General features: G+C 49.0%; 1 protein-coding gene across 1 annotated transcript in view; it reads right to left on the bottom strand.

Annotated features, from left to right (window-relative positions):
* The window catches only part of LOC147737648 (uncharacterized), a 50113-nt gene extending 31475 nt beyond the window's left edge, over positions 1-18638 (bottom strand). The window contains exons 1-3 of the mRNA XM_086939585.1: positions 18574-18638; positions 15505-15669; positions 14037-14155 (exon numbers count right to left, since the gene is read on the bottom strand). The gene's annotated coding sequence lies outside the window, so the exon portion shown is untranslated. The remainder of the gene's footprint in view (positions 1-14036; positions 14156-15504; positions 15670-18573) is intronic.
* Between the last annotated feature and the right edge of the window lie 537 nt (positions 18639-19175).

Here is a 19175-nt window from a genome sequence, read left to right as displayed (position 1 = left end):
CTTCAGTGCAGGATGTGATGGGACGCTTTGTGAGAATTGCTATATTGCTGGCAAAGAGAAGGGTTCTGTTCACGTGGGATGGGAAGCGAGGCCCGGCAGCCTCCAGGAAACATCTACTCACTAAACTTTATCGGGTGGTGCAGGAAGAATTGGTGCTCCCGGAAGACAAGAGTCTGGCAAGATGGAACAGGGTTTTAGATACACAGGTCACGTTGGAAATGTGGGGACAGATTTGTGGTCTGACGGGAAAGCTGTCAGCTAATAGTAATTTACGCATTATACACCTTAAATTCCTCCATCAAACATACCACACACCCGCACGCTTACACAAAATAGGACTTAGAGATACAAGTTGCTGCAGACGATGTGGACAGGAGGAGGCAGATTTCGTTCATTTAGCATGGCACTGCCAGGGTGTGCACAGATACCGGATAGAGGTGTTGGAGATGGTTTACACGATGACTGGTCAAGTGCTGGACTGCACCCCACTGCTCTGCTTATTGGGATATGTACCTTCAGTGCAGGATGTGATGGGACGCTTTGTGAGAATTGCTATATTGCTGGCAAAGAGAAGGGTTCTGTTCACGTGGGATGGGAAGCGAGGCCCGGCAGCCTCCAGGAAACATCTACTCACTAAACTTTATCGGGTGGTGCAGGAAGAATTGGTGCTCCCGGAAGACAAGAGTCTGGCAAGATGGAACAGGGTTTTAGATACACAGGTCACGTTGGAAATGTGGGGACAGATTTGTGGTCTGACGGGAAAGCTGTCAGCTAATAGTAATTTACGCATTATACACCTTAAATTCCTCCATCAAACATACCACACACCCGCACGCTTACACAAAATAGGACTTAGAGATACTAGTTGCTGCAGACGATGTGGACAGGAGGAGGCAGATTTCGTTCATTTAGCATGGCACTGCCAGGGTGTGCACAGATACCGGATAGAGGTACTGGAGATGGTTTACACGATGACTGGTCAAGTGCTGGACTGCACCCCACTGCTCTGCTTAATGGGATATGTACCTTCAGTGCAGGATGTGATGGGACGCTTTGTGAGAATTGCTATATTGCTGGCAAAGAGAAGGGTTCTGTTCACGTGGGATGGGAAGCGAGGCCCGGCAGCTGCCAAATGGTTAACTGATATGGTGTATTGTCTGGCGCAATTGTCCCTCTATGAAGAAGAATTTCCAATGAGATCACGACCTAAAGACATCTGGGCCCCGTTACGAGAATACTTGTTGACCCGTAGAGAGCAGACTGAAGATGCGGTCAATGCTCCTAATGACTGACGGGAGAACTGTTTCAGTCAAAGACTGTAGCCACTGAACTGCAAGCCCACAGGGCAAGGATGTGTTCTAGTCCTGATATACGTATCCACCAGCGAGATGTATGTGTATGTATGTATGTGTGGTTTCTTATACAGCGCACTTATCACCTTACAGGTATCAAGGCGCTTGCTTTGGGAACCTGTCCTGGATTTTCCCTGTGAGATAGCCCCTACTGGGCTTCCCCAAGGTGAAAGCCAGGCATCCCGCTGCGGGGTCAGAAAAGGCATACCAAAGCACGTTAAGGTTGAGGGGGTCTTCTTGCAGAGGCTGCAGGTAACGTCGAGGAGTCCAGACGAGGTCAGCTCATGGTGGACTCTCGCTCTAGACTGACTGGGAGCGATCCTCTAGAAAGGAGCTAATCTAACTAAGGGCTGAGCCCTGAATGCCAGCCTCCTTGACACGGTCCACGATACCATGGTCGGCCGTGTCAAAGGCAACCGAGAGATCCAACAGCACCAGGGCCTGAGGAGTACCTCTGTCAGCCCTCTCTCAAGTCCAATACCGCCAGTATTACGGTCTCCATTGAGTGGGCAGGCCGAAAGCCAGCTTGGTGTGAGTCGATATAGTTGGACTGTTCAATAAAATTGGACAGGCACTTCACCACAGGAACAGGAGCAAAGAGATTGGGCGGTAATTCAACAAGATCTGGGGGTCTGCCCCTGATTTCTTTAGAAGGGGAACCACAATTGCATCTTTAAAGGCCTTAGGGACACAACTCTAGAATGGGGACTCATCAGAAGAGAGAGGGCTGGTCCTGGGAGGCCGGTGAAGGCTTCTTTTAGGATGTGTGGTGGGCAGCAGTCCGTAGGGGATACAGATTTTACTTTAGACAAAAAGTCCTGGAACACCTGTGTACAGTAGTTCTCTGCAATCTTCTCTGCTGGTGCACATCGGTAGTGCCGGCTCTTCTTAGTTCATCAGGAACTGAAGTTCAGAGTCTGGGGATGCCACCTGAAAACTAGATTTAAGGGTGTTACAAGGGAGTGACAGGTAGTGTCCAATGGGCCCTTTGCCTGGGGGGTCTACGCCCTCTAACATGCCCACCTTCTGTGAGAGGAGGACACAGTCCTAGCCCTAACTGGATAAGACCCATCATCTTCAAGATGGTGGGCACTGAAAAGTGAACTTGACCTAGCCTCCAGCACCCGAGGGGTATAGTTGGCAGAGGGGGGCACATCTCCTCTTCTATCAAAGGTTTCCCACCTGTCCTGCTGCCAAAAAGGGGGTGAGGACAGGATGGAGACCAGCTCCTTCAAACAGGAGAGGCTGGGGTTGCCTTACAAAGGCGGCAAGACCTTTGAAGCTCCCCACCACGGATGGCTCTTCCTGTGCAGGGGGAGACGTGAACACCTCCACCCAGGAAAGGCATTGTTCTCAGCCTCAGAGTGCGCAGGCACTCTCCCCTGAGGTCAGAACACACTCTGGTGGTAGCAGGCAGGCTCAGGCCAGTCAATGGTAGGTTTCAGGGGACCACGCTAACGGGCCCTATGTGTGTAATTTTTAATAAAAATTTACACTGGAATCGGTGCAAGTTTATTATGTTGAGATGCTTGGGGCCAAACATCACATATTTCAGTGAAGCCATCATGGAGCTGCGAACTCATAATGACGAGTGTCCAGCCTATGTACTTGCTATGGGGAGAGGATGTGGTGCAGCAGCCAGAGCTGCCGACTTGGGCACCCATCAATGACGAGGCAACCTTCGACGAGGCATCTGTCGACGAAGCAGGTAGAGCCTTGAGAGCCATCGACCGTCTCGTCGGCGAGGAGGCATCCAACGACGACTGACCAGAGACAGTACTCTTTTTCATCGACCACGAAGTGAGGGAGGTGGCAGACAAGCGAGGCTTCACCGACACCATGACAAACATCGACGGAGAGGACGCGAATTAAATAATCATTGTAGGTTGAGGAGAAGAGAAGGTGGAAGTCGTCGTTGTAGCAGTGGCGACGGAAGTCTTCGTCGACGAGGAACCCATTTTTTAGGCAAATTTGACTCAGGAAGAGACTTAGAAGCCTGAGACTTAGTGGCAAATCTCGGAGGAGTAGAGGTCATAAGTAGTCCCTTAGAAGGAGCAGGAGCCCTTTTTGAGGAAGAAGTCTGGCCTTCATGAGTAGAGGTGTGGTCTTTCTTGAGCACCTTAGCCTTAGCTCCCAGGACACCCCCGCACCGCACGGCCACCAGCTGCTGTGTGTGCCCCTTCTTCCCGCTGCTGCACTCAGCCTCGCTGAGCCTGCAGCCACGACCCCGCCCCCTGCTGCCCTAGCGGGATCGCATTGTCTACCTTGTGCTTAACTTGTTTTTCCTCCCGTGTAACACTGTTTTTTGTATCCCCCTGAGCTTCTGACTTTGTGCTATTTTCCTCCGTGCTGTTATTTGCCCTTGTGCCCCTGTGATTTTGTACTTTTCCTAGGTGTTGTTGTCTCCCCTTGTGCCCCTGTGCATCCCCGCCCCGCTCCCCGCTTCCCGCCGCCGTGCTCGCGGCCACGCCCCCTTTTCTTCTGTACCCTCCCCACTCCCGCCTCCCAGCTCCTCCCTCCCTCCCACTTGGCCATAAATGGCGACCGTGCGGCGCAGGTGAGTGTGACCTGCTCCCAGGACACCCCTGCACCGCACGACCACCAGCTGCTGTGTGTGCCCCTCCTTCCCGCTGCTGCACTCAGCCTCGCTGAGCCTGCAGCCACGACCCCGCCCCCCGCTGCCCTAGCAGGATCGCATTGTCTACCTTGTGCTAAACTTGTTTTTCCTCCCGTGTAACACTGTTTCTTGTATCCCCCTGAGCTTCTGACTTTGTGCTATTTTCCTCCGTGCTGTTATTTGCCCTTGTGCCCCTGTGATTTTGTACTTTTCCTCCGTGTTGTTGTCTCCCCTTGTGCCCCCCGCCCGCTCCCCGCTTCCCGCCGCCGTGCTGGCGGCCACGCCCCCTTTTCTTCTGTACCCTCCCCGCTCCCGCCTCCCAGCTCCTCCCTCCCTCCCACTTCGCCATAAATGGCGACCGGGCGTACGCGCAGCGGGCGCGCCGATTGTGCGCTGAAGGCGCGCCAAAGGTAAGCCCGTCTGCGCCCGTCCGCGCCTGGACCGCGCCCAGCGCCAGGGCCCCTGTCCCCCGCAGACCCCAGCCCACCCGCCGTGCGTACGACGCCGCCACCCTCAACGCACACAACACCGGCCGAATCCCGGGATGCTACCGAGCCACCCCGAGACGCAACCACGGACCCTTCAGCTGTCACTCCTGCAAGTTCACCTGCATCCGGACCTGCACTACACCAGCACCCACCAAACCGAACACCAGCAGCAACCACCTGAAGTGCATCCTGCTCAACAACCGCTCCGTCCACAGAAACGCCATCGAACTCTGGAACCTCCTCGACACCACATCGCCAGACGTTGCCTTCCTCACGGAAACCTGGATGAACGCCTCCTCAGCGCCCGACATCGCCATCGCCATCCCGGAGGGCTACAAGATCACCCGGAGAGACCGCGCCAACCAGACGGGAGGAGGTATCGCCATCATCCACAGGAACACCATCCGCATCACGACCAACACCGACGACACCCTGACAACCGCCGAACACCTGCACTTCCAGATCCACACCGACCCCAAGACCACCCTCAGAGGCACCCTCATCTACAGACCCCCGGGACCATGCACACAATTCAGCGAAGACATAGCTGACTTCATCAGCCCGCACGCCCTCCCCTCCGCTGACTACATCCTCCTCGGGGACCTCAACTTCCACCTGGAGAACAACAACGACCGCAACACCACCACCCTGCTCGACAACCTCGACAACCTCGGACTCAAGCAGCTGGTGACCACCCCCACCCACTACGCCGGACACACACTCGACGCCGTCTTCTCATCCAGCAAGGATATCGCCATCAGCCACGCCACCGGACTCCACTGGACGGACCACAGCTGCGAGCACTTCAGCTTCAGAAGAACCACGATCCACCACCACCAGCAACAGGTTGCACGAAGAAGCTGGAACAAGATCACGGCCGACCAACTCGCCGCATCCCTGAGCCAGCATCCTCCCGCCAGCTCAGCGAACCCCAGCCAGGCCGCCGACAACCTAACGAAGTGGATCAGCATCTGCGCAGACGACCTCGCCCCACTGAGGACTCCGCCCAGCAGACCCGGCAGCAAGAAGGCCCCATGGTTCACCGACGAACTCAAGAGCTCCAAGAAGATCTGCCGAGCCCTCGAGAGAGCCTGGAGAAGAGACCCAACGCCGGACAACATGACCACCCTCAAGCTCGCCACCCGAAAGCACCATCAACTGATCCACGCCACCAAGAAAACAGCATTCAAGGAGCGGCTGGACAACAACGCACACAACAGCAAGGAACTCTTCAACATCGTGAAAGAGCTCTCCAACCCCAACGCCGGAAACAACGACATCACACCATCGTAGGACCTCTGCAACTCCCTCGCCTCCTACTTCCACAACAAGATCGCTGACATACACAACAGCTTCAGCACACAAACAACGCTCCCCACGACCGCACCAACGCCCCCCACCACCACCCTCAGCGCCTGGACCCCGATCAGCACCGAAGACACCATCCGCACGATGAACTCCATCCACTCCGTATCCCCCACCGACCCCTGCCCTCACCACGTCTTCAACAAGGCCGACGCCGTCATCGCACCCCACCTGCGGGACATCATCAACACCTCCTTCGACACCACCACCTTCCCTGAGAGCTGGAAGCACGCCGAACTCAGCGCTCTACTAAAGAAACCAACAGCGGACCCCACCGAACTCAAAAACTACCGCCCAATCTCGCTCCTCCCGTTTCCAGCCAAAGTCATCGAGAAGACCGTCAACAAGCAACTGTCCGCCTTCCTCGAGACAAATGGATCCCTCGACCCCTCACAGTCGGGCTTCAGCGCCAACCACAGCACCGAGACCGCCCTCATCGCTGCCACCGATGACATCCGAGCCCTGCTCGACAACGGAGAAACAGCGGCCCTCATCCTCCTAGACCTCTCCGCAGCATTCAACACTGTCTGCCACCGCACCCTAGTGCAGCGCCTCAGCAACGTCGGAATCCAGGAGAAGGCACTAGAATGGATCATCTCCTTCCTCGCCGGAAGGACACAGAGAGTCCGCCTACCCCCGTTCAGGTCAGAGGCCACCGAAGTCATCTGCGGCGTTCCTCAGGGCTCCTCGCTCAGCCCCACCCTCTTCAATATCTACATGAGCCCCCGTGCGGCCATCGCACGCCAACACAACCTCAACATCATCTCCTACGCCGACGACACCCAGCTGATCCTCTCCCTCACCAACGACCCCACCACCGCCACAACCAACCTTCACGAAGGGATGCAAGACGTAGCCGAGTGGCCCGAGATACCTCAACAACCGCATCAACTTCTACACTCCCACACGCCAGCTCCGATCGACCAGCCACGCCCTGGCCGCCGTCCCCCGCATCCGAAGAGCCACAACAGGAGGAAGGTCCTTCTCCTACCTGGCCGCCAAGACCTGGAACTCCCTCCCGACCCCCCTCCGCCTGACCCAAGACCACCTCGCCTTCAGGAAGCTGCTCAAGACCTGGCTGTTCGAGCAGTAGCGGACCACCCCTCCCCAAGCGCCTTGAGACCCTCCGGGTGAGTAGTGCGCGATATAAATGTCTTTGATTAATTGATTGATTAGCAGATACCAAACCCCCACTCACTAGCCCCTTCTTAGAGATGACAGTCCTGAGAGAGGAATCACTCTCAACATCTGATAAGGGATTATCCGTGGTCTTGAGTTTCTGTAACCACAGAAGTAGACTTCCCTCTCTGTCTCTTAAAGTCTTTTGAAGAAAAGTCCAGCAGATTTTACAATCTCTCACCTGATGTTCAGGGTGGAGGCAGTAGATACATTTTTTGTGGGGGTCTTTGGAATAAAGCCGGAGTTTCCCACAAGACTCACAGTGTCTGATGAGTGACCTCTTTCTAGTAGACAAAGCAGTGAAGACGGGTTTCTGAAGAGAAAAGGTAGAGGGACTGAGCAGCGCTCAGGGAGACTCCCTTCACACGACGTGCGGTAGAACATCTGAGAGCCTGAGCCTCTGAGGAGAAGGTTCCAGAGGGTGCGGTCGCCTGATTGGCTGGAGTTTGTACCATATCTAAGGACTTGGACAAGTTAGTAAAGTGACACGTTTTTTTCCTATTAACGTCCATGTTACAATACTTCCTATTGCTCTTTTAGCTGTGCTTTAGCTATGCTGTTGCTATACTGCTATTCTATGTACCGTGGGGATCTCACTTCGATGACGGGGAATGATTCAAGCATGTGAATCTATGAAAGTTACCCCATTACTGGAGAGCAACAGTTTTTCCACTACTGAAGCTCTTACCCAAGTTTGCTTTAGCCTTTGTCGTCTCTCACATTGACTACACTAACTCTTTACTTTGGCATTCCGGCATATCAATCGAAAAGACTGCAACTAGTGCCAAACCAGGCTGCTAGAGTAATATATCGCCAGGCAAGAATGCAGTATGTCACCCCTCTTATGAAAAAGTTACATTGGCTTCTGGTAGTCGAACGCAGTGCATTTGGGATGCCTCCTCTTTAAAGCGCTCCATGGCAACTGCCCATTGTCTGTATCTACTCGGGTCCAGAAATATATCCACTTTCAGGATCTTAGGTCTTCCCATTTGAATCCCCTAGCTACTCCGTCCTTTAAACGCTAGAAATCGCGGGGAATAAGATTTACGGTCCTGGCCCCTCAATTTTGGAATTCTCTCCCTCGGGACATTAGATCGATGATATCATATCCTCAATTTTGGAAACTATTAAAGACCTGGTTTTTCCGCCAGGCTTATGAATGAAATACTTAGCGGCAGGACTCCCTTGTCCGCAGCACCATGAAACCTTGTGGTGTGCGCACGCTTTATATGTCTTTATTAGACAGCTCACAGTCCAGTTCACTATTTGTGGCATTCTTTTGGAAGTCAGTCTGTGAGGGGTGCCACAATGGTGCCATAATCCCTCACAAACCTCCTACAGTACCAGGGAAGCCAAGGAAGGCTCTCACTTGAGTCTGGGTAGTTGGAGCCACCCAGTCCAGAATCGTCTAGATCTTGGGGTGTAAGGGTTGAACCTGGCCTCCACTAACAAGGTGACCCAAGTATGCAACCTTTCCCTGCCCTATCTGACACTTGAATGCCTTGATAATGAGGCCTGCACTTCTCAGAGCCCACAGTACTTTCCTAAGGTGGTTCAGGTGATCCTGCAGGTGGAGCTAAAGTCAGCAATAGTGTGTAGAAATGCTGCATTCAAGGATTCCAACCCAGCAAGGGCTTAGTTCACCAACCTTTGAAAAGTGGCAGATGCATTTTTCAAACCAAAGGGCATTACAGTGAACTGATAATACCCATCTGGGGTTGAAAATGCAGATATTTATTTTGCTCCTGGAGTCGTCAGACCTATATGCCAGTACTCTGATGTGAGATCAAACATACTCAGATACTTGGCTGCTCCCAACCTGTCAATAAGTTAATCTGCCCATGGAATTTGGCATGCATCAGTTTTGATCACAGCATTCACGCCCCAATAGTCCACACAAAACCTCATTTCTTTCTTACCATCCTGGCTATGAGGCTTGGGGATTAAGACAACTGGGCAGGTCCAGGGGCTCTCAGAAGGCGTTAGAACTCCCAATTCCAGCATCATGCTTATTTCAGCTTTGATGCTCTCTTTCACATGTTCGGTCGGCCTGTATGTTTTATTCTCGAAAGGTAGCCTTTCATCAGCGTCTACAGCATGGATACACCAGCTAGTCTGGCGACAGGTCAAAAAGAAGAGCTCAGCAAACTGATTTAGGACTTGCCTGCAATCAGTCTCCTGATGGGCAGGTAGGGTGTCTGACAAGACCACACCTTCCACTGACCCATCTTTTGATTGCTGGACAGGTCAGGGGCAGGTTCACTCTTTGCTTCCCGATCCTCATCTGTAACCATGAGCATGGTCACATCTGCCATGTCATAGTAGGGTGTAAGGCGGTTAAGATGGACGACCCTCTTATGGTTCCTGTCTGAGCCAGGGTCTACCAGGTAGGTGACCACCAGTTTTCTTTCTAGGATAGGGTAGGGTCCACTCCACTTACCTTGCAGAGCCCTAGGAGTCACAGGCCCCAAAACCCACACCATCTGCCCTGGCTGGAACTCAACCATAGCAGCCTTTTGGCATTACCAGAGCTTCTGGAGCTAGGCTGGCCTCGACGTTTTTGCTTGCTATTTCCACGTACTCATACATCCTGGAGCAAAAGCCAAACACATAGTCCACTATATCTGCTATGGTTCAACAAGAGGTTTCTCCAATCCCTCTTTCACAAGGCACAGTGGTACCGACAGGAAACCCAAACAGAAGTTAAGATAAGGAGGACCCTACTCCTTTCTGTGGCCCTTCCCAATAGGCAAAAAGCAAGCAGGGAAGTAAGATATCCCTTCTTCTTTTGAGTTTTTCAGGAAGTCCACCGATCATGCCCTTCATTGTCTTGTTAAATCTTTCAACAAGGCCATTACACATAGCAGAGTGGCTTTGGCCACACTGACCAGGACGTATGCAGCGGGGGATTTGGACCCCTAATATTATGCCGTTCATTTTCAACACGCAGCTCGATGGCTCAACACAGTCCCTAGTTGGGAAATTCGGCTCTCGGCGGGAATGGTGGATGCTGGTTGTCTTCCGGAGCTGTTAATGGAAGAATCGGGAACACCAAGAGATAATCCATATATTGTGCGACAAACGGCCAGAGTATGGCATTGGTTTGTAGTGAGAGTACTTAAGCGCGCACCATTCCATAGGGAGCTCCTAATCTAGATATTAAAACCAATCAGGCAGATGGCACTCAGTATGTCCTTCAAGGCATGGAGTGAGGGGGATGCGAGCAATAAGGTGAATTGCACCCAGATGAGACTTATCCCCTTTAAACATGCCCGCAAAGAGTTTGGTCTAAGCCAGGGGCAATTTTTACAACATGCGTGCTTGGCAGACACAACCAAGCACAACTGGCCATGCTGTCCGACAGCTCTGCGCATACTCCAACCCTTGAGATACTGCTAACCTATGGTGCGTGTAGACACCTAATTATGCATCTTTACAGAACAATGCGATCAGATACAGTAGGCACTACACACGGGCCCGAGAGGCCTGGGATTTAGACTTTGACATTCCAATGGAAGATCAAGACTGGCAGCAGGCCTGTGAACTAATACGCATGGTTTCTAGTAATGCCCATTTTCGACTGATACATTATAATTTTCTGCGAAGAATCTACTAAACGGCGCAAGACCTTCATCGAATGGTCGGGTCTTGGCCAGATATATGCTTGCGCTGCAACATTGTGGGGGCTGATTTCGTACATTAACCATGGTCCTGCGATGCAATACACTCCTTCTAGCAACAAGCTGTCGAAGAAATGGTGCATGCCACAAAACTAAGTATTGAGCTGACACCCAAATGCTGTTTATTAGGCCTGTTTAGATGTCAGAAGGGCGCAAGATAACCTATACATTTTGTCAGTCGCCTATGGTACTGGCATGACGTAGAATTGCAATCACATGACTGCCCCAGCATGCCCCAGCGATTGTGCTCTGGCATCGAGATGAACTTCTTCTCATGCTGAACGCTTTGATGCTGCCTCTCTTGTCATCGAGCCTGATGATCGGGTAGAGTTCTCTTGGACCAAAACGACTTACAAGGGTCGCAGTCTTCCTTCTTGTGCTCCGGAGAGAGGAACAAGTTACAAACTTGATGTACGTCGGTGGAGGGTACCTGGTGTGGCACTCAGGACAGAAATAGAATGGAGTCCGTTCCATTTGCAGATGGCTGGCCCTACGCAGCAAGGCCCGACGGTTGCCCACAAGGTTTTCTATCAAAAATGGAGAGTTTTCCAAACTATTTGAAACGAGGAGAACAGGGAAATGTGTACTGAAACAATACAGTTGAGGGTAGAGTGGACTGCGCACTGAGGGGAACCCGAAGAGCGGTTTCAGAGTGCAGCAATATGCACCCGAACCCGTTTGGGGTAAAAAACAATCTAACAATGGAGTCAATGCCCATGTGCACTATCACCGAAAGATGGTCACCTTACCTCGTGACTGGAAAGACTTCTTCAAAGATAAACAACTTGCAAACATCCGGACCCAACACAAGATGGCAGGAGTATGCAAAGCATTGCATCTACAGCATACATGCCTAGAACAGAGGATTAATGGCCCCAAATCCCTGCTGTGGTATCGTCATGTTGTGGCTGAGTGTGCCATGTGATGTGGCAGGCTATAGTGCTTGGTGTGATTTGGTCATTTTTGACAAGGTGGAGTACTGAAGGCTTAGGCGTTTTTTATTTTCTTTGTTTTTGGGATCGTGTGATATAGTGCGGTACCTACTGTATGATGTAAGTAAATAATTGCTATTATACAGTAAGGATGTGGGGTGAGTGTATTTAGGTCTGAAGACATGCTGATTATATGCAGAATAACAGGTCCGGGAAGCCACTGCTGACTAGAGCTGGTTAGCAGCTGCACAGGCCTTGGGCATTGATCCTATTGAGGATAATATGTGACGGGCCGATGGTGACTGGAGCTGGTTAGCAACAAAGCTGGCCTCTGGTATTCATGACAAGCAGGCTAACAATGCATGTCAATATTGACTGGAACTGGTTGGCAGTAGAGTTGACCTCTGGTTTTGTAGATTAGCAGGATGTAAGGTACAGGGGTCACTACTGACTGGAGTTACTTAGCAGGATACTAGGTCTCAGGGAGCCAATACTGACTGAAGCTGGTTAGTATGATCACTAGTCCCAAGGTGCTACTAATGACTCAAGTTGGCTAGGATGATAACAGGTCCCAGGGACCAGTACTAACAGGAGCTGGCTAGTAGGCTTACATACAGGTCCAAGGGGCCACTACTGACTGGAGCTGGCTAAAAGAATAACAGGCCCAAGGGTGGTGGGGTGCGAGTGGCACCAGTGACCGGAGTTGGCTAGAAGCATTGATGACCTTTGGTATTGATTAAATGCAGGATTCCAGGTCACAGGTGGCACTGCTGAATACAGCTGGATGGCAGCAGTGGTGGCCTCTTGAAAGAAGGAATTGAGAAAGCATAACTGGATATACTGGTTTCTTTAACACCGATAATTGGTTACACATGAATGCCGCACGTGCATTAATATATTACATTACCAAATTACAATGTTCTTATATTAATTTGATGCGACTGTTCGCCTTCATATGCCTGCAAAGTTACATGATTCTATTAGGCCCAGAACCGTTTTATTTAGTGATGTCCATCTCCACACTTTCCTGCACCTTGTCGTAAATTGAATATTGACAAACAGAAGTGTTATTTCCAGAAACAGTGAATTCTGCAGCTTGTCTGTGTATTTTTTATCTGCACCTCACGGACTCCTCACATTCCTCTCGAGAGAAGATCCTGCCTCCTACTCATTAGTATTGTTTTAGTAACTGTTTCTATCACGTGTTCATGTTTTATTGACTTGAATTAGGAGAAAAGTGTATAAAAATACATTGTGTAGCATTAGCATTATATACTCCAACTTGCTTTAGGGTGGATGCTCTTGTCCATTGCAAAGACAATTGTCACTTGTTAGTTTGCTTGGCCTTTTGCTATTTTTGCATTAAATGTATAATAGATTTGTTGGCCTCCAGGTGTGTTGTGTTTTATTTTACATATCATAAGAGATGACGAGGAATATGACAGTCCAGTATACACATTCTTTGTATAAATCAACCCACAGTATACTGTTCTGGAGGTTCAGTCCCACAGACATTATCTCTAACTGAACACTCTAGGAAGCATGTGCTTTTCAAACCAGTTGCCCCCTGATGCGGCGTCCAAGTTATTGAATAAATCAGTTTGTCCTGAATTTTAGGAGGGTTACCGTATCTAGTGCACTCTGTTAGAGAGTGCTCACCTGTGGTAGTAAGATGTTACTAGGCACCTTATCACCTATGCATGGTGCAGGGCTTTGAGTTACAGAGCTCCTCACGCTGTGGAGAAGATTAGGTCCCATTTACCCATTTTCCCATATTTGGTCCTGATGAAATGCCAACAGATTGCTCCATGACTACACAAGGCATGAACAAAGTTGACCTGAAGTATAGACCCCAGCTTACCCGCAGGTCCATAGGTGATCAACACTTTCACACAGTGATAGGCGCCCTTAGTTCCTCAATTTCTCTGCCACTGTTTTTAATCTCAACACGGACCAGGAAGATCACATTAAGTATATTGCGGCAACTGGTCGATAGTTGATCTTATATTCAGACTTCACCAATCTCACATCTTATGACACAACATCCTCTGTCCTACTATGCTCATCCAACTTACTTATTAAAAGATCTCCGACAGAGTGCCTTCTAGTGGTGCCTACCAGGCATTGTAGCACCGGCCTGGTGAGGAGTATAGCCCAATGATGAAACATGTCACCTTCAGGTGAGTAAACACAACTTGTCTTAAAAGCACATGCTTTCTAGGGTGTCTGCATTCAGTTACAGAAAATGTCTCTGGGACGAACCTCTGGAACAGTATACTGTGATTTGACTGTTTTATTTTTACAAATATACATAGCAGATATTGGCCCTTCCTTGTTTCACAAAAATGATCGGATTCCTGCCTCAGAGCGCACTTCTTACAGACGAGTATGGGGTTATCATGTTGCTGCTACAAGCTCCTTACCTGTGCGAGTTATCGGGAACGATGCAGGGGCAGACCCAAACCAGCCACAAGTGGAGATCAATGACAAATACTGAAGAATGAACAGAGCTTCCAAGCTGGTGACCATTACTTAATTGACCCTGAAAATAAAAGACACGTTTTTAGTATTCTGGTGACTCATGACCATAAAAAACAAAGGTTATAAATTCAATATTGTGTCAAATACTTAAACAAGCATTTGCAATGCAATAGGTCTCGCATTAGGAAAGTTTGAGCTATTGGTATTGTAAATGACAATTTTTTTATTTATGTGTTGGTTTTGAAAATAGCAAAATTAATAGCTTTGTCATTTACAATGCCAATAGTTATAACTTTCGCAAATGTGACACCTATAGCATTTGTAATGCAATATGTGTTGTATTTACGAGACTAGTAATAAAAACAAGTCCCTATTTTTCCAAAAATGAAAAGGAATTCAAAATGCGACCACTCATAACTCACAGACCCATTAATGCCATAACCACATTTCTAATAAAACACAAAAATAGAAAAATAAGATCAAAACAATTTTGAGAAAATATTAAGAAAATTGTACAATTTATTCGATATAAAACAATACTTTTGTACACAAATACAGTGCCATTTAATACAATTAAAAACGTGTCAATTCACATGAAGAATAATAAAATACAGGTTGTCATTATTCTTCATGTGAATTGACACATTTTTTATTGTATTAAATGGCACTGTATTTGTGTACAAAACACGTCCACCACTACCACGCCCACCACCACCACACCTACCACCACCACGTCCACTACCACCATGTCCACCACATCCACCGCCACCATGTCCACCACCATCACCACGTCCATAACCACCACATCCATCACCATGCCTGAGTTAAACTTAGTCCGGCAGATAGAGCATGACATCTTCCACCCTATCAAGCTTGTTGGCGCTAGAATCATCTCACAATGGGCTCTACCCGAGTATCTCAATGAGAGTAATAATGCTCTATCATATGTGATGAGCTTACCGTTTTCTGGGACGAATCCGGCATGGTTCCTCGCCCTCGACCGTGTCCGTAAACAGGCGGGCTAGCCTTAGGCGCGCCAGCAGCGTGCCGCTGCGCGTCCATGCTGTGGGCACCATAAGTAGGCTTATGCTTAACTACTAGAGCGCTGACCTGTCCCTCGCTCCCCACGAGGGCGAGTCCTCCAGCTGTGGTCACTGGTCCTGCCCAGCCCAGCTCCCGTTCTACTGTTCGACGTAAGTCAGGCTTACCCACAGTGAGTAAGCATTCAATGCAATTTCAGTTTAAAAAACATTTGTTTCAAAAAGCTTTAAATTTAAAATGTGATTGTCTTAGAAGCATCCAGAGTAATTTTAAAAGCGATACATTCAATCATTCAAAATACTCTGGCTTAAAGAGACTGTGCAAACAATCAAGTTCTCAGTTAGTACTCTCTGGTACCGTGGGTCTGACCTGTGTCAGTTTCTCTGATTCTTCCTGTTTCTCTTGTTAAGCCATGGCAGCTTCTTGAGCTGTGCAGGGTGTGAGCATCTGGAAGGGCAGCCCCAGCCCTCCAGGTCTTTACATGCGGGCCCCTCGGCAGCAGCAGCACTGGGCTGCTGTTTACTTGACTCAGAACTAACATGAAAAAGAAACGTACATATACAGCAAATACTTATTTAAAGGTTAATTGCAGTTAGAACAAGCATTTACAATGCAATAGGTCTCGCAGCATTAAAGTTAGAGTTACTGGCATTGTAAATGACAATGCTTTGCATTAATTTTTTTTTTTAATTTGCAATTGGTATATAAACATTGTTTGTGAATGGTTAACTGTTGCTTATGCTAAGCAAAGTTGGCAGTAATATAGAGTGCTAGTCTTGCTTGTTATAAGCATGCTGATTTAAAGCGCTCTGATACCTGCACTGACGGCAGGTGGTGTGTGTTCCTGGTGGAAGCGTGCACTGATGGCTGGTGGTGTGTGTGGGCCTGGTGGAAGTGTGCACTGACGGCTGGTGGTGTGTGTGTGCCTGGTGAAAGCATGCACTGACGGCTGGTGGTGTGAGTGTGCCTGGTGAAAGCGTGCACCGACGGCTGGTGGTGTGTGTGTGTGCCTGGTGAAAGTGTGCTCTGACGGCTGGTGGTGTGTGTGTGCCTGGTGAAAGCGTGCCTGGAGGAGCAGTGGTGACGCAGGGCTCCTATGCCCGAGGGAGAGCCCCGCGTAGGCTGCAGATGTCCGGAGTGCCGGTAAGTGGGCCTTACTTGTAGGGGGGGCGGCAGGGGGGTGTCGGTAAGCTCGTGTATGTGTGCGCGCGTGTGTGTATGTGTGCGACGGTGGGGGGGGGGGTTCTATATGTGTACATGCGTGTATGTGCGCTCATGTGTGTGTCTCTGTGTATGTGTCTATGTGCACACATACAGGGGGGTGTCTCTGTATGTGTGCGTGCGTGTAGGTGTGCTCGTGTGTGTGTCTCTGTGTGCGACGGGGGAGTAGGGTGTCTCTGTATGTGTGCGTGCGTGTATGTGCTGACTGTGAGTGTGATCTTTCACTTTCAATTGACGGGGCTGCCCCCCTTTACTCTGGTGAAAGCCAAAAACGGAATTCGAGTCGATCTTCTCATCACACTCAGTTTTCAGGCTGAAAAAATGTCAACGTTTGCTGAGGCCTTCAAAAGAGTGACCCAACTCAGCAGACACAAGGAGACCCAGTATAGCTGCTGTGCAGTACAGACCTTAAGGTACCCAGACCCAGCGGGAAAAAAAGAGTGACCCAACTCCACCAATTTATTTATGCGATTTTCTATAGCGCGAACTTTACCCAAAGGTGTCAGAGCGCTTTACATAAGCACCAGTTGAGAAACATAAGGACTTAGGATTACATGCGTTACAAAAGGATACACACGGAAAAAATTGCAAATGTACAAGATGTAAAGTCACACAAGGAGGCGATACACGTGGATATACTCTAAGATAGTAAAAAGGTCTCCTGCATTTACTAGTGATTGGAGTTATCTCTGTATACATGGGGAAGGGATAGACATGGATATACCCTAAGAGTCACATAGAAATGGAATAGAGCACAACGGTCTACTGCATAAACTAGTGATTAGAGTTATCTCTATATACATAGGGAAGGGATACGAATGGATATAATGTAAGAGTCACATAGGAATAGAAGAGAGTACAAACATCTACTGCATATACTAGTAATTAGAGTTATCTCTATATACATAGGGAAGGGATACGAATGGATATACTCTAAGAGTCACATATAACAGGTCTACTGCATATACTAGTGTTTAGAGTTATCTCTATATACATAGGGAAGGGATACGGATGGATATACTCTAAGAGTCACGTAGGAATGGAAGAGAGCACAAAGGTCTACTGCATATACTAGTGATTAGAGTTATCTCTATATACATAGGGAAGGGATACAAATGGATATACTCTAAGAGTCACATAGGATTGGTAGAGAGTACAAAGGTCTACTGCATATACTAGTGATTAGAGTTATCTCTATATACATAGGGAAGGGATACGAATGGATATACTCTAAGAGTCACATAGGAATGGAAGAGAGTACAAAGGTCTACTGCATATACTAGTGATTAGAGTTATCTCTATATACATAGGGAAGGGATACGGATGGATATACTCTAAGAGACATAGGAATGGTAGAGAGTACAACGGTCTACTGCATATACTAGTGATTAGAGTTATCTCTATATACATAGGGAAGGGATACGGATGGATATACTCTAAGAGTCACATAGGAATGGGAGAGAGTACAAAGGTCTGCTGCATATACTAGTGATTAGAGTTATCTCTATATACAAAGGGAAGGGATACGAATGGATATACTCTAAGAGTTACATAGGAATGGTAGAGAGTACAAAGGTCTGCTGCATATACTAGTGATTAGAGTTATCTCTATATACATAGGGAAGGGATACGGATGGATATACTCTAAGAGACATAGGAATGGTAGAGAGTACAACGGTCTACTGCATATACTAGTGATTAGAGTTATCTCTATATACATAGGGAAGGGATACTGATGGATATACTCTAAGAGTCACATAGGAATGGGAGAGAGTACAAAGGTCTGCTGCATATACTAGTGATTAGAGTTATCTCTATATACAAAGGGAAGGGATACGAATGGATATACTCTAAGAGTTACATAGGAATGGTAGAGAGTACAAAGGTCTACTGCATATACTAGTGATTAGAGTTATCTCTATATACATAGGGAAGGGATACGAACGGATATACACTAAGAGTCACATAGGAATGGTAGAGAGTACAAAGGTCTACTGCATATACTAGTGATTAGAGTTATCTCTATATACATAGGGAAGGGACACGAATGGATATACTCAAGGGTCACATAGGAATGGATGACCAATGAGGGTCAATGAGCATTTTTGATACAAATAATCATCGATCGATGCAGACAACAACAACGTATGAATCCCGGACAGCTGCAGGCTCGAGACCCTCCCAGCACCAGACAATCTTTGTGCCTCTTGACCTCACCTGGGGTTTCATGTGGGTCCTGTGGGCCCTGCTGTGGTCGGGTTAAAAGAGGGCCGTGGATGAACAACTGCGCATGCGCTGGTGATAGAAAGCACTTCCCACTGCGCGGGGTAAAGAGCCCTTAGACTAACTGCGCATGCGCTGAGGACAACACACCGCACATGCTGAGATATCTTTAAGCGCCTCGGGTTGGCTCCTCTATGCGGGGGAAGTGTCTTTCCTCTGCGCAGGTTGAGTGAGATCTGTCCAGGACTACGTCCTAACTCGGCGATTTCAGTCCTATCTTCGCTCCGCACATGCGCAGCTGTGACGCGCGGTCCTGCGCTTGCGCACCTGTGACGCGTGGTCCTGCTCGTGCGCAACTGTGACGCGTGGTCCTGCTCGTGCGCAACTGTGACATAGCGTGTAGGTCTGGCCAGTTGGGGTTTGACTAACCCGCAGCGTTCAGCTCTTTGTGTCAAGCGCCTCTGGAAGCTGCGGGTTCAATGCAGTGGACGAAACATGGGGGTGCGCTCGTTGCTAAAATGGAGCTAGTGGAAGTTGAAAATGAGGCCCCACAGACCAAATGGACTATTCTCTGTTGGTGAATGTCGCATGCTTGA

This window comes from Lissotriton vulgaris, chromosome 1_1 (assembly GCF_964263255.1).
Source record: "Lissotriton vulgaris chromosome 1_1, aLisVul1.2, whole genome shotgun sequence".
NCBI lineage: Eukaryota > Metazoa > Chordata > Amphibia > Caudata > Salamandridae > Lissotriton > Lissotriton vulgaris.
Note: the sequence above shows the minus strand (reverse complement) of the source record. Positions and strands in the feature narration are given on the sequence as shown.